Source organism: Ranitomeya variabilis, chromosome 1, assembly GCF_051348905.1.
Source record: "Ranitomeya variabilis isolate aRanVar5 chromosome 1, aRanVar5.hap1, whole genome shotgun sequence".
NCBI classification, from domain to species: Eukaryota; Metazoa; Chordata; class Amphibia; order Anura; family Dendrobatidae; genus Ranitomeya; species Ranitomeya variabilis.
The window spans coordinates 512,618,767-512,635,148 of NC_135232.1; positions in this window are offsets into that span (position 1 = coordinate 512,618,767).

Here is a 16,382-nt window from a genome sequence, read left to right on the forward strand (position 1 = left end):
CATCGGGTATTTCACTGGTCAGTTCCCCCAGGTGATTGCCTAAAGGCGGCTGCCACTCACCATCTCTCTGTACAAAAATAACAGAATCTGTGTCGTGATAAAGGCACCTCTCCTGCAGCTGGTCCAGCAGCGAATAGAGCTCTAGCCGGGCATACGCTGTTGTAAAACACGCTATAAAAATGTTTGTGGTTTTGTTGACGGTGTGGTGGCCTTTTGCGTATTTCCAGTTAATGGTTGCGGTGTCATCATCAAGGAAATGTAACATCGAGATGTCATAGTAAGGCAGATATATGGGCATATTATGCATATGGCCATGTTACAACACCCGCAAGTATGAAGCGGCGTGTTTTATACGTTTATAAAAAAGCAAAGACACGATATTGTAAAAAGTTGCAAAAGATTTTATTGTTGTAAAATAAATACATCTCAAAGACATTTCAATAATATAAAAATTCTTACAGAATATAAAAAGTAAAAACATTAAATAGTACAATGAACATGCATCAGCACACTTCTTGGTGCTCATAAACTACCCTCTAGCCACTCTTTTTAACCAGGTGGATATTACTCTGGGAGACCGACTTATCTCACAATCGGACAATCTCTACAGCTATAGAGCGTACATAGAGACCCTTTTAAATTACAGCTCGCAGACGCTGTCATCACAATTTACAGCCGGTTTGTTCTATAAAGACACTGCGGGCCATCATAATGACAGGCGCTTGGATGGCACAAATGCAGGGTTTATCAAAAGAGCCAATGCAACTTCTCACTCAAAGCCCATCGACCTCTTGGGGCCCATTTTTGGGGATATATTTAATCAACCAAAGTTAATATTGAATGGACTTGACCTTAAGGTTAAGTTAACAAGAAATAAGGATGCTTTCTGCCTCATGTCCGCAGAAGCCGAGCCGCTGAAGGTGCAAATCTCGCAAGCGGCTCTCTATGACAAAAGAGTGCAGGTATCTCCGGCTGTCCGAATCGGTCACAGCCAGGCCCTCCTATCCGCAACAGCCAAGTACGCTATTGACCGAACATGCATGAAAGTTTACAGCATCGCCGTGGGGACACGGATCACGAACCACAAGAACCTCTTCCTAGGCCAGTTACAAAAAACTGTTATATTGGGGTTTGTAGATAATGAGGACTTTAGCGGTTCTTACGCGAAAAACCCATTGCACTTCCACCACTACCACGTCACCCACGCGGCATTATATCTGGATGGCCAGCAGATACCCGCGAGACCTTATAATCCTAATTTTAATGATGATTTAGCCATCAGAGAGTATATGGCGCTTGCCCATATATCTGGCAAGCAAAAGGCTGATTGTGCCATGGCGATAGATCGTGAAGAATTTATGGCTGGATTCACTCTATTTGCTTTTGATTTATCACCTGATCAAGAGCCTGGAGGACATTTCTCGCTCATTAAAACAGGTAACCTATGTGCTGAAGTCCGCTTTGCGCTAGCGACACCCCACACGATAAATATGATTGTTTTTGCAGTCAACCACACCATTCTGGAAATTAATAATAGGAGAGAGATCTTGTACGATTTTAATTAAGTAACGATGGACAGTCTACAGCTTACAGCGGTAGTGAAGGCCGATAATTATACAGGCCGCATATTCGCCGGTGTGTTTCCGTGTGATTTGCTTCCGGAAGAAAGAGTGACTCAGAGACCCGCGGCATATATCGTGAATACAGACCCGGCGAATCAAGCTGGATGCCACTGGGTATTAATCGTACTCTGCGATGATAGGACGGTGTCATGATTTCCCAATGGCAAGGAAATAAAAAATAACAAAACGGACTAGCTCTCGGGTGATGGAAACTAAAGTTGACCGTCACCTGAACCTCACACAACACTTGAAGCAGCCGGGGAGTGTTCCTACGATGCCCTAGACACCACGCGCCAGCCGGAGATCTAACTACCCCTATCAGAGGAATATACAGGCCTGTCTTACCTCCAGAGATGTACCCCAAAAGGAGATAGCAGCCCCCCACAGATATTGACGGTGAGTTCAGAGGAAATGACATACGTAGGATGAACAGCAGGTTTAGCATAGAGAGGTCCGCTTTCTAGATAGCAGAAGGACAGGAAAGTGTTACTTCACGGTCAACTTAAAACACTACTCAAAAACACCATCCAGAAATTACTTTAAACTCCAGTGACAACTCATGCCACTTGGAGTGGCAATTTCTGTCCACAAGAGCTTCCAGCTGCAGCGAGTCACATTACTGCAATCTGGACAAGAAGTTAGCATAAACTCAAAACAAAATTCAACTTAGCTGAACAGGAACTTGAGGCAGGAGAATGCAACAGAATGCTACTGATACATTGTTGGCCGGCATAGGACTAACAGCCAAGCAGCCTTAAATAGGAAACTCCCCTAATGGGTGGCAACAGGTGAGCAGAGATAGCAGAAAGCACACAAGTGGCACTACCATCAAACACCACCGGGGGAGCCCACAAACAGAATTCACAACAGTACCCCCCCCTTAAGGAGGGGGCACCGAACCCTCACCAGAACCACCAGGGCGATCTGGATGAGCACTATGAAATGCACGAACCAAATCAGGAGCATGAACATCGGATGCTGTCACCCAGGAATTATCCTCCTGACCATAGCCCTTCCACTTAACCAGATACTGAAGTTTCCGTCTGGAAACACGGGAGTCCAAGATCTTTTCCACCACATACTCCAATTCACCCTCGACCAGCACAGGAGCAGGAGGATCAGCAGAAGGAACAACCGGCACCTCATACCTCCGCAACAATGACCGATGAAAAACATTATGAATAGTAAAAGATGCTGGGAGGTCCAAACGAAAGGACACAGGATTAAGCACTTCCAGAATCTTATAAGGGCCGATAAACCGAGGCTTAAACTTAGGAGACGAGACCTTCATAGGAATAAATCGAGAAGACAGCCACACCAGGTCCCCAACACAAAGACGAGAACCAGCACGCCGATGACGATTAGTGAACTGTTGAGTCTTCTCCTGGGACAACTTCAGATTGTCCACAACCTGTCCCCAAATCTGATGCATCCTATTCACCACGGCATCCACTCCAGGACAATCCGAAGACTCCAATTGACCGGACGAAAAACGAGGATGAAACCCCGAATTACAAAAAAAAGGAGAAACCAAAGTGGCAGAACTGGCCCGATTGTTAAGGGCAAACTCTGCCAACGGCAAAAAATCAATCCAATCATCCTGATCAGCGGACACAAAACACCTCAAGTAAGTCTCCAAAGTCTGATTAGTACGCTCAGTCTGGCCATTAGTCTGAGGATGGAATGCAGATGAAAAAGACAAATCGATGCCCATCCTGGCACAGAACGCCCGCCAAAATCTAGACACAAACTGAGTACCCCTATCAGACACTATATTCTCAGGAATACCATGCAAACGCACCACATTCTGAAAAAATAGAGGAACCAGCTCAGAGGAGGAAGGCAACTTGGGCAAGGGTACCAAATGAACCATCTTGGAAAAACGGTCACACACCACCCAGATGACAGACATCCTACGAGAAACAGGAAGGTCAGAAATAAAGTCCATAGAGATGTGCATCCAAGGCCTCTTAGGAATAGGCAAGGGCAACAACAACCCACTAGCCCGAGAACAGCAAGGCTTGGCCCGAGCACAAACATCACAAGACTGCACAAACATACGCACATCTCGAGACAAGGAAGGCCACCAAAAGGACCTAGACACCAAATCCCTGGTGCCAAAAATTCCAGGATGACCTGCCAATGTGGAAGAATGAACCTCCGAGATAACTCTACTGGTCCAGTCATCAGGGACAAACAGTCTACCAGGCGGACAGCGATCAGGCCTATCCACCTGAAACTCCTGCAATGAGCGTCGCAGGTCTGGGGAGACAGCTGACAATATCACCCCATCCTTCAGGGTAGGTTCGGAATCACCAGGCGAGTCAGGCTCAAAACTCCTAGAGAGGGCATCCGCCCTCACATTTTTAGAACCAGGCAGATATGAAACCACAAAGTTAAATCGGGAGAAAAATAACGACCAGCGCGCCTGTCTAGGATTCAGACGCCTGGCTGACTCAAGATAAATCAGATTCTTGTGATCAGTCAAGACTAGTGTTGAGCGATACTTTCCGATATCGGAAAGTATCGGTATCGGAAAGTATCGGCCGATACCGTCAAAATATCGGATCCAATCCGATACCGATACCCGATCCCAATGCAAGTCAATGGGACGAAAATATCGGAATTAAAATAAACCCTTTATACACTTGTAGGTTCATTCTACATGAAGGAAAACAACTAAGAATAATGTAGGATGTATTGGGGGACGTGGCGGAGACATTAAAGGCACAGAGGTTTAGCCCAATGTAATAGAATAGCAGGATTTTTTTTTTTTTGGATGACGTTCGGCGTTAGAAAGAATTTGACTATGTTAATTTTTTTTTTTTTTTTATGTCACATATTGATGTTTCACTACTTCAACGCCCTTCACCTTCTTTTTTACTTCTCCCACGCTTTCTTCTTCATTATCCTCATCATCAGCTTCTTTGACATCAACTTCTTCACCTTATTCATCTTCTTCTTCATCTTCTACCTATTATTTTTTGGGTTACATTGTTCATATTCTTTTTATTTTACTATTATCTTCATCATATTCTACTTCTTCATCATATTCTTATTTGTGACAGGCATTCCTGTAGTTGTTATCTATAAAAGTTTGAAGATTACACCTTCCGTTCTGCCTGTCACAAAACAGTTACATTTGTCCGCGTTCAGTTTGGCCTGCAGCATCAGGCTTTATCCAGGGGCACCACGAGGAGGAACGGACTCACCCCCATACACTGCTTAGTCTTCTTCTGCTTATAATTTAGATAATATTTTTTGCTCTGATATTTAGTGTTATGCTTAATGTTCTTCTGCTCTTTGTTCTGCAGCCTCTTGTTCTTCTGCTTCTCGGTCTTCCAGGTCGTCGTCGTCTCCAGGGTCGTCGTCTCCGGGGTCGTCGTCATCGGGGTGGTCTTCAGGGTCGTCGTCTCCGGGGTCGTCGTCATCACGGTGGTCTTCAGGGTCATCGTCTCCAGGGTCGTCGTCATCACGGTGGTTGTCGTCTCTGGTGTCGTCGTCATCTTAGGGGTGTTCTTCCGGGTCATCGTGTTTAGTCTCTTGAACTTGGAAATGTAGCAGAAGGTACAAGAAGGCTGAGCAAATGCCGAGAACCAGCTGATGGAACTGGAACTCGGATGGCTACCCGAAGGTCCAAGAGCCAATGGAACTACCGAGGACCAGCTGACGTTACTGGAACCCGGTTACTAAGCAGGAGGTACCCGTGCCTGAAAGCACTACCAAGGACCACCTGACGTTGGTGGAACTCGGATACCCAGAGGGAGGCACCTAAGCCAAAGGCTCTGCCCGGAACCAGCTGACGGTACTGGAACCAGGATGGGGAGCAGAAGGTACAAGAGCAAAAGACACTGCCGAGAACCAGCTGACGGTGCTGGAACCCGGATGGGTAGCCGAAGGTCCAAGAGCCAATGGAACTACCGAGGACCAGCTGACGTTACTGGAACCCGGTTACTAAGCAGGAGGTACCCGTGCCTGAAAGCACTACCAAGGACCACCTGACGTTGGTGGAACTCGGATACCCAGAGGGAGGCACCTAAGCCAAAGGCTCTGCCCGGAACCAGCTGACGGTACTGGAACCAGGATGGGGAGCAGAAGGTACAAGAGCAAGTGTCTGCGTGGCTTTTGCAGGACACGATGCCGGCTGCACAGCAGGGGAACAGCTGGCGGTGCTGAACCCCACTGACACATTGGCTGGTGTTTTTCTCTGTGCAGCTAGCAGTACCGGGCCCGAACTGGCGGTGTTGGAGCCCGGGGTCAGCAGGAGGAGGAGAGGGAGCAGAGTGTAGGCCGAAGCCTGCACTGGCGGCAGCTTTGGGTCTGTTGTGCCTGCGTGGCTGTTGCAGGACACGTTGCCGGCTGCACAGCAGGGGAACAGCTGGCGGTGCTGAACCCCACTGACACATTGGCTGGTGTTTTTCTCTGTGCAGCTAGCAGTACCGGGCCCGAACTGGCGGTGTTGGAGCCCGGGGTCAGCAGGAGGAGGAGAGGGAGCAGAGTGTAGGCCGAAGCCTGCACTGGCGGCAGCTTTGGGTCTGTTGTGCCTGCGTGGCTGTTGCAGGACACGTTGCCGGCTGCACAGCAGGGGAACAGCTGGCGGTGCTGAACCCCACTGACACATTGGCTGGTGTTTTTCTCTGTGCAGCTAGCAGTACCGGGCCCCAACTGGCGGTGTTGGAGCCCGGGCTCTGCAGGGGGAGCAGAGTGTAGGCCGAAGCCTAATCGAACCAATTTCAAAGGTAACCTTTAACCCCCCCTCAGGGGTTACAAAGTAGAAGAGCCACAGCTTATGCAGCAGTAGTGGTGCACAAGTCAAAGGTTGCTCTTTTAGTTTGGCTCCTTGCACACGCTGAATGGAACACGTATAACATTTAGCCCTTTATACAGTCAAACTGTGTTGGAGGCGCGAGTTCCCTTTGTAATGAGACGCAGCACAGATGTCAAGAATCCCACCTTGGTGCTGGGTGCAGCCTCCTGAGCGTTGTTATTTGCTGTACAGGAGTCTGCGCTGTCGTGTTATCCCCTGGCCTAGCGCTGTTAGCGCTGCCCATCTTCTGACCTCATTTAATGTTGGCTGGTGCGGTTCGCGATGACCATGAATCCCAGCCCCGCAGTGTCTTAACATTGTTAAAACACTGCTGGGCTGGGATTCATGGCCTGGCGCAGCACATATGTTCGCCTCTTACACCCGCTTCAGACTGTGCGGCGTCAGCTGATCCCTTATCGCATGCCACGGTCATGAAGCCGCACAGTCTGAAGAAGGCGGAAGGAGATGAGGGACAGGCGAACTGATGCACTGCTCATGCCCATCAAACACACCCTCGCAGTCCCAAGAAATAAGACACCGAGGGGCGTTGTGTGGGTCAGGGCGGCCGCAGAGGCGCAGGCAGCCAAACAATGATGCCAGAAGACGGGCAGCGCTACCAAGGGGGTTGCAGCGTGTCATTACAAAGGAAAGTCACACCACCGGGACGGTTAAATGGTCACACAGAGGACACATTTTAGACGTGTTTTCCGTTCCACATGTGCGAGGAGAATACGTTTATGAGCCACCTTGCACACATGCAGCATTACCGCTGTACAAGGTGGCCTTAAAAACGTACAAACGCCTGGGGGAGGGGGGACAGGTTCCCTTCAATTTCAGTTCTGGTGTCTGCGTGGCTTTTGCAGGACACGATGCCGGCTGCACAGCAGGGGAACAGCTGGCGGTGCTGAACCCCACTGACACATTGGCTGGTGTTTTTCTCTGTGCAGCTAGCAGTACCGGGCCCGAACTGGCGGTGTTGGAGCCCGGGGTCAGCAGGAGGAGGAGAGGGAGCAGAGTGTAGGCCGAAGCCTGCACTGGCGGCAGCTTTGGGTCTGTTGTGCCTGCGTGGCTGTTGCAGGACACGTTGCCGGCTGCACAGCAGGGGAACAGCTGGCGGTGCTGAACCCCACTGACACATTGGCTGGTGTTTTTCTCTGTGCAGCTAGCAGTACCGGGCCCCAACTGGCGGTGTTGGAGCCCGGGCTCTGCAGGGGGAGCAGAGTGTAGGCCGAAGCCTAATCGAACCAATTTCAAAGGTAACCTTTAACCCCCCCTCAGGGGTTACAAAGTAGAAGAGCCACAGCTTATGCAGCAGTAGTGGTGCACAAGTCAAAGGTTGCTCTTTTAATTTGGCTCCTTGCACACGCTGAATGGAACACGTATAACATTTAGCCCTTTATACAGTCAAACTGTGTTGGAGGCGCGAGTTCCCTTTGTAATGAGACGCAGCACAGATGTCAAGAATCCCACCTTGGTGCTGGGTGCAGCCTCCTGAGCGTTGTTATTTGCTGTACAGGAGTCTGCGCTGTCGTGTTATCCCCTGGCCTAGCGCTGTTAGCGCTGCCCATCTTCTGACCTCATTTAATGTTGGCTGGTGCGGTTCGCGATGACCATGAATCCCAGCCCCACAGTGTCTTAACATTGTTAAAACACTGCTGGGCTGGGATTCATGGCCTGGCGCAGCACATATGTTCGCCTCTCACACTCGGGTCCTTACACCCGCTTCAGACTGTGCGGCGTCAGCTGATCCCTTATCACATGCCACGGCCATGAAGCCGCACAGTCTGAAGAAGGCGGAAGGAGATGAGGGACAGGCGAACTGATGCACTGCTCATGCCCATCAAACACACCCTCGCAGTCCCAAGAAATAAGACACCGAGGGGCGTTGTGTGGGTCAGGGCGGCCGCAGAGGCGCAGGCAGCCAAACAATGATGCCAGAAGACGGGCAGCGCTACCAAGGGGGTTGCAGCGTGTCATTACAAAGGAAAGTCACACCACCGGGACGGTTAAATGGTCACACAGAGGACACATTTTAGACGTGTTTTCCGTTCCACATGTGCGAGGAGAATACGTTTATGAGCCACCTTGCACACATGCAGCATTACCGCTGTACAAGGTGGCCTTAAAAACGTACAAACGCCTGGGGGAGGGGGGACAGGTTCCCTTCAATTTCAGTTCTGGTGTCTGCGTGGCTTTTGCAGGACACGATGCCAGCTGCACAGCAGGGGAACAGCTGGTGGTGCTGAACCCCACTGACACATTGGCTGGTGTTTTTCTCTGTGCAGCTAGCAGTACCGGGCCCGAACTGGCGGTGTTGGAGCCCGGGGTCAGCAGGAGGAGGAGAGGGAGCAGAGTGTAGGCCGAAGCCTGCACTGGCGGCAGCTTTGGGTCTGTTGTGCCTGCGTGGCTGTTGCAGGACACGTTGCCGGCTGCACAGCAGGGGAACAGCTGGCGGTGCTGAACCCCACTGACACATTGGCTGGTGTTTTTCTCTGTGCAGCTAGCAGTACCGGGCCCCAACTGGCGGTGTTGGAGCCCGGGCTCTGCAGGGGGAGCAGAGTGTAGGCCGAAGCCTAATCGAACCAATTTCAAAGGTAACCTTTAACCCCCCCTCAGGGGTTACAAAGTAGAAGAGCCACAGCTTATGCAGCAGTAGTGGTGCACAAGTCAAAGGTTGCTCTTTTAATTTGGCTCCTTGCACACGCTGAATGGAACACGTATAACATTTAGCCCTTTATACAGTCAAACTGTGTTGGAGGCGCGAGTTTCCTTTGTAATGAGACGCAGCACAGATGTCAAGAATCCCACCTTGGTGCTGGGTGCAGCCTCCTGAGCGTTGTTATTTGCTGTACAGGAGTCTGCGCTGTCGTGTTATCCCCTGGCCTAGCGCTGTTAGCGCTGCCCATCTTCTGACCTCATTTAATGTTGGCTGGTGCGGTTCGCGATGACCATGAATCCCAGCCCCGCAGTGTCTTAACATTGTTAAAACACTGCTGGGCTGGGATTCATGGCCTGGCGCAGCACATATGTTCGCCTCTCACACTCGGGTCCTTACACCCGCTTCAGACTGTGCGGCGTCAGCTGATCCCTTATCGCATGCAACGGCCATGAAGCCGCACAGTCTGAAGAAGGCGGAAGGAGATGAGGGACAGGCGAACTGATGCACTGCTCATGCCCATCAAACACACCCTCGCAGTCCCAAGAAATAAGACACCGAGGGGCGTTGTGTGGGTCAGGGCGGCCGCAGAGGCGCAGGCAGCCAAACAATGATGCCAGAAGAAGGGCAGCGCTACCAAGGGGGTTGCAGCGTGTCATTACAAAGGAAAGTCACACCACCGGGACGGTTAAATGGTCACACAGAGGACACATTTTAGACATGTTTTCCGTTCCACATGTGCGAGGAGAATACGTTTATGAGCCACCTTGCACACATGCAGCATTACCGCTGTACAAGGTGGCCTTAAAAACGTACAAACGCCTGGGGGAGGGGGGACAGGTTCCCTTCAATTTCAGTTCTGGTGTCTGCGTGGCTTTTGCAGGACACGATGCCGGCTGCACAGCAGGGGAACAGCTGGCGGTGCTGAACCCCACTGACACATTGGCTGGTGTTTTTCTCTGTGCAGCTAGCAGTACCGGGCCCGAACTGGCGGTGTTGGAGCCCGGGGTCAGCAGGAGGAGGAGAGGGAGCAGAGTGTAGGCCGAAGCCTGCACTGGCGGCAGCTTTGGGTCTGTTGTGCCTGCGTGGCTGTTGCAGGACACGTTGCCGGCTGCACAGCAGGGGAACAGCTGGCGGTGCTGAACCCCACTGACACATTGGCTGGTGTTTTTCTCTGTGCAGCTAGCAGTACCGGGCCCCAACTGGCGGTGTTGGAGCCCGGGCTCTGCAGGGGGAGCAGAGTGTAGGCCGAAGCCTAATCGAACCAATTTCAAAGGTAACCTTTAACCCCCCCTCAGGGGTTACAAAGTAGAAGAGCCACAGCTTATGCAGCAGTAGTGGTGCACAAGTCAAAGGTTGCTCTTTTAATTTGGCTCCTTGCACACGCTGAATGGAACACGTATAACATTTAGCCCTTTATACAGTCAAACTGTGTTGGAGGCGCGAGTTCCCTTTGTAATGAGACGCAGCACAGATGTCAAGAATCCCACCTTGGTGCTGGGTGCAGCCTCCTGAGCGTTGTTATTTGCTGTACAGGAGTCTGCGCTGTCGTGTTATCCCCTGGCCTAGCGCTGTTAGCGCTGCCCATCTTCTGACCTCATTTAATGTTGGCTGGTGCGGTTCGCGATGACCATGAATCCCAGCCCCGCAGTGTCTTAACATTGTTAAAACACTGCTGGGCTGGGATTCATGGCCTGGCGCAGCACATATGTTCGCCTCTCACACTCGGGTCCTTACACCCGCTTCAGACTGTGCGGCGTCAGCTGATCCCTTATCACATGCCACGGCCATGAAGCCGCACAGTCTGAAGAAGGCGGAAGGAGATGAGGGACAGGCGAACTGATGCACTGCTCATGCCCATCAAACACACCCTCGCAGTCCCAAGAAATAAGACACCGAGGGGCGTTGTGTGGGTCAGGGCGGCCGCAGAGGCGCAGGCAGCCAAACAATGATGCCAGAAGACGGGCAGCGCTACCAAGGGGGTTGCAGCGTGTCATTACAAAGGAAAGTCACACCACCGGGACGGTTAAATGGTCACACAGAGGACACATTTTAGACGTGTTTTCCGTTCCACATGTGCGAGGAGAATACGTTTATGAGCCACCTTGCACACATGCAGCATTACCGCTGTACAAGGTGGCCTTAAAAACGTACAAACGCCTGGGGGAGGGGGGACAGGTTCCCTTCAATTTCAGTTCTGGTGTCTGCGTGGCTTTTGCAGGACACGATGCCGGCTGCACAGCAGGGGAACAGCTGGCGGTGCTGAACCCCACTGACACATTGGCTGCTGTTTTTCTCTGTGCAGCTAGCAGTACCGGGCCCGAACTGGCGGTGTTGGAGCCCGGGGTCAGCAGGAGGAGGAGAGGGAGCAGAGTGTAGGCCGAAGCCTGCACTGGCGGCAGCTTTGGGTCTGTTGTGCCTGCGTGGCTGTTGCAGGACACGTTGCCGGCTGCACAGCAGGGGAACAGCTGGCGGTGCTGAACCCCACTGACACATTGGCTGGTGTTTTTCTCTGTGCAGCTAGCAGTACCGGGCCCGAACTGGCGGTGTTGGAGCCCGGGGTCAGCAGGAGGAGGAGAGGGAGCAGAGTGTAGGCCGAAGCCTGCACTGGCGGCAGCTTTGGGTCTGTTGTGCCTGCGTGGCTGTTGCAGGACACGTTGCCGGCTGCACAGCAGGGGAACAGCTGGCGGTGCTGAACCCCACTGACACATTGGCTGGTGTTTTTCTCTGTGCAGCTAGCAGTACCGGGCCCCAACTGGCGGTGTTGGAGCCCGGGCTCTGCAGGGGGAGCAGAGTGTAGGCCGAAGCCTAATCGAACCAATTTCAAAGGTAACCTTTAACCCCCCCTCAGGGGTTACAAAGTAGAAGAGCCACAGCTCATGCAGCAGTAGTGCTGCACAAGTCAAAGGTTGCTCTTTTAATTTCGCTCCTTGCACACGCTGAAAGGAACACGTATAACATTTAGGCCCTTACACAGTCAAACTGATTTTGAGGCGTGAGTTCCCTTCGTAAAGAGACGCAGTACAGCTGGCAAAAATGCCACCTTGGTGCTTTGCGCGGCCTCCTGAGCATCGTTATTTGTTGCACAGGAGTCTGCGCTGTCGTTTTATCCCTTGGCCTTGCGCTGTTACTGCTGCCCGTCCTCTGACATCATTTGATGTCGGCCGGTGCGGTTCGCGATGACCATGAATCCCAGCCCCGCAGTGTCTTAACATTGTTAAAACACTGCTGGGCTGGGATTCATGGCCTGGCGCAGCACATATGTTCGCCTCTCACACTCGGGTCCTTACACCCGCTTCAGACTGTGCGGCGTCAGCTGATCCCTTATCGCATGCCACGGCCATGAAGCCGCACAGTCTGAAGAAGGCGGAAGGAGATGAGGGACAGGCGAACTGATGCACTGCTCATGCCCATCAAACACACCCTCGCAGTCCCAAGAAATAAGACACCGAGGGGCGTTGTGTGGGTCAGGGCGGCCGCAGAGGCGCAGGCAGCCAAACAATGATGCCAGAAGACGGGCAGCGCTACCAAGGGGGTTGCAGCGTGTCATTACAAAGGAAAGTCACACCACCGGGACGGTTAAATGGTCACACAGAGGACACATTTTAGACATGTTTTCCGTTCCACATGTGCGAGGAGAATACGTTTATGAGCCACCTTGCACACATGCAGCATTACCGCTGTACAAGGTGGCCTTAAAAACGTACAAACGCCTGGGGGAGGGGGGACAGGTTCCCTTCAATTTCAGTTCTGGTGTCTGCGTGGCTTTTGCAGGACACGATGCCGGCTGCACAGCAGGGGAACAGCTGGCGGTGCTGAACCCCACTGACACATTGGCTGGTGTTTTTCTCTGTGCAGCTAGCAGTACCGGGCCCGAACTGGCGGTGTTGGAGCCCGGGGTCAGCAGGAGGAGGAGAGGGAGCAGAGTGTAGGCCGAAGCCTGCACTGGCGGCAGCTTTGGGTCTGTTGTGCCTGCGTGGCTGTTGCAGGACACGTTGCCGGCTGCACAGCAGGGGAACAGCTGGCGGTGCTGAACCCCACTGACACATTGGCTGGTGTTTTTCTCTGTGCAGCTAGCAGTACCGGGCCCCAACTGGCGGTGTTGGAGCCCGGGCTCTGCAGGGGGAGCAGAGTGTAGGCCGAAGCCTAATCGAACCAATTTCAAAGGTAACCTTTAACCCCCCCTCAGGGGTTACAAAGTAGAAGAGCCACAGCTTATGCAGCAGTAGTGGTGCACAAGTCAAAGGTTGCTCTTTTAATTTGGCTCCTTGCACACGCTGAATGGAACACGTATAACATTTAGCCCTTTATACAGTCAAACTGTGTTGGAGGCGCGAGTTCCCTTTGTAATGAGACGCAGCACAGATGTCAAGAATCCCACCTTGGTGCTGGGTGCAGCCTCCTGAGCGTTGTTATTTGCTGTACAGGAGTCTGCGCTGTCGTGTTATCCCCTGGCCTAGCGCTGTTAGCGCTGCCCATCTTCTGACCTCATTTAATGTTGGCTGGTGCGGTTCGCGATGACCATGAATCCCAGCCCCGCAGTGTCTTAACATTGTTAAAACACTGCTGGGCTGGGATTCATGGCCTGGCGCAGCACATATGTTCGCCTCTCACACTCGGGTCCTTACACCCGCTTCAGACTGTGCGGCGTCAGCTGATCCCTTATCACATGCCACGGCCATGAAGCCGCACAGTCTGAAGAAGGCGGAAGGAGATGAGGGACAGGCGAACTGATGCACTGCTCATGCCCATCAAACACACCCTCGCAGTCCCAAGAAATAAGACACCGAGGGGCGTTGTGTGGGTCAGGGCGGCCGCAGAGGCGCAGGCAGCCAAACAATGATGCCAGAAGACGGGCAGCGCTACCAAGGGGGTTGCAGCGTGTCATTACAAAGGAAAGTCACACCACCGGGACGGTTAAATGGTCACACAGAGGACACATTTTAGACGTGTTTTCCGTTCCACATGTGCGAGGAGAATACGTTTATGAGCCACCTTGCACACATGCAGCATTACCGCTGTACAAGGTGGCCTTAAAAACGTACAAACGCCTGGGGGAGGGGGGACAGGTTCCCTTCAATTTCAGTTCTGGTGTCTGCGTGGCTTTTGCAGGACACGATGCCGGCTGCACAGCAGGGGAACAGCTGGCGGTGCTAAACCCCACTGACACATTGGCTGCTGTTTTTCTCTGTGCAGCTAGCAGTACCGGGCCCGAACTGGCGGTGTTGGAGCCCGGGGTCAGCAGGAGGAGGAGAGGGAGCAGAGTGTAGGCCGAAGCCTGCACTGGCGGCAGCTTTGGGTCTGTTGTGCCTGCGTGGCTGTTGCAGGACACGTTGCCGGCTGCACAGCAGGGGAACAGCTGGCGGTGCTGAACCCCACTGACACATTGGCTGGTGTTTTTCTCTGTGCAGCTAGCAGTACCGGGCCCGAACTGGCGGTGTTGGAGCCCGGGGTCAGCAGGAGGAGGAGAGGGAGCAGAGTGTAGGCCGAAGCCTGCACTGGCGGCAGCTTTGGGTCTGTTGTGCCTGCGTGGCTGTTGCAGGACACGTTGCCGGCTGCACAGCAGGGGAACAGCTGGCGGTGCTGAACCCCACTGACACATTGGCTGGTGTTTTTCTCTGTGCAGCTAGCAGTACCGGGCCCCAACTGGCGGTGTTGGAGCCCGGGCTCTGCAGGGGGAGCAGAGTGTAGGCCGAAGCCTAATCGAACCAATTTCAAAGGTAACCTTTAACCCCCCCTCAGGGGTTACAAAGTAGAAGAGCCACAGCTCATGCAGCAGTAGTGCTGCACAAGTCAAAGGTTGCTCTTTTAATTTCGCTCCTTGCACACGCTGAAAGGAACACGTATAACATTTAGGCCCTTACACAGTCAAACTGATTTTGAGGCGTGAGTTCCCTTCGTAAAGAGACGCAGTACAGCTGGCAAAAATGCCACCTTGGTGCTTTGCGCGGCCTCCTGAGCATCGTTATTTGTTGCACAGGAGTCTGCGCTGTCGTTTTATCCCTTGGCCTTGCGCTGTTACTGCTGCCCGTCCTCTGACATCATTTGATGTCGGCCGGTGCGGTTCGCGATGACCATGAATCCCAGCCCCGCAGTGTCTTAACATTGTTAAAACACTGCTGGGCTGGGATTCATGGCCTGGCGCAGCACATATGTTCGCCTCTCACACTCGGGTCCTTACACCCGCTTCAGACTGTGCGGCGTCAGCTGATCCCTTATCGCATGCCACGGCCATGAAGCCGCACAGTCTGAAGAAGGCGGAAGGAGATGAGGGACAGGCGAACTGATGCACTGCTCATGCCCATCAAACACACCCTCGCAGTCCCAAGAAATAAGACACCGAGGGGCGTTGTGTGGGTCAGGGCGGCCGCAGAGGCGCAGGCAGCCAAACAATGATGCCAGAAGACGGGCAGCGCTACCAAGGGGGTTGCAGCGTGTCATTACAAAGGAAAGTCACACCACCGGGACGGTTAAATGGTCACACAGAGGACACATTTTAGACGTGTTTTCCGTTCCACATGTGCGAGGAGAATACGTTTATGAGCCACCTTGCACACATGCAGCATTACCGCTGTACAAGGTGGCCTTAAAAACGTACAAACGCCTGGGGGAGGGGGGACAGGTTCCCTTCAATTTCAGTTCTGGTGTCTGCGTGGCTTTTGCAGGACACGATGCCGGCTGCACAGCAGGGGAACAGCTGGCGGTGCTGAACCCCACTGACACATTGGCTGGTGTTTTTCTCTGTGCAGCTAGCAGTACCGGGCCCGAACTGGCGGTGTTGGAGCCCGGGGTCAGCAGGAGGAGGAGAGGGAGCAGAGTGTAGGCCGAAGCCTGCACTGGCGGCAGCTTTGGGTCTGTTGTGCCTGCGTGGCTGTTGCAGGACACGTTGCCGGCTGCACAGCAGGGGAACAGCTGGCGGTGCTGAACCCCACTGACACATTGGCTGGTGTTTTTCTCTGTGCAGCTAGCAGTACCGGGCCCCAACTGGCGGTGTTGGAGCCCGGGCTCTGCAGGGGGAGCAGAGTGTAGGCCGAAGCCTAATCGAACCAATTTCAAAGGTAACCTTTAACCCCCCCTCAGGGGTTACAAAGTAGAAGAGCCACAGCTCATGCAGCAGTAGTGCTGCACAAGTCAAAGGTTGCTCTTTTAATTTCGCTCCTTGCACACGCTGAAAGGAACACGTATAACATTTAGGCCCTTACACAGTCAAACTGATTTTGAGGCGTGAGTTCCCTTCGTAAAGAGACGCAGTACAGCTGGCAAAAATGCCACCTTGGTGCTTTGCGCGGCCTCCTGA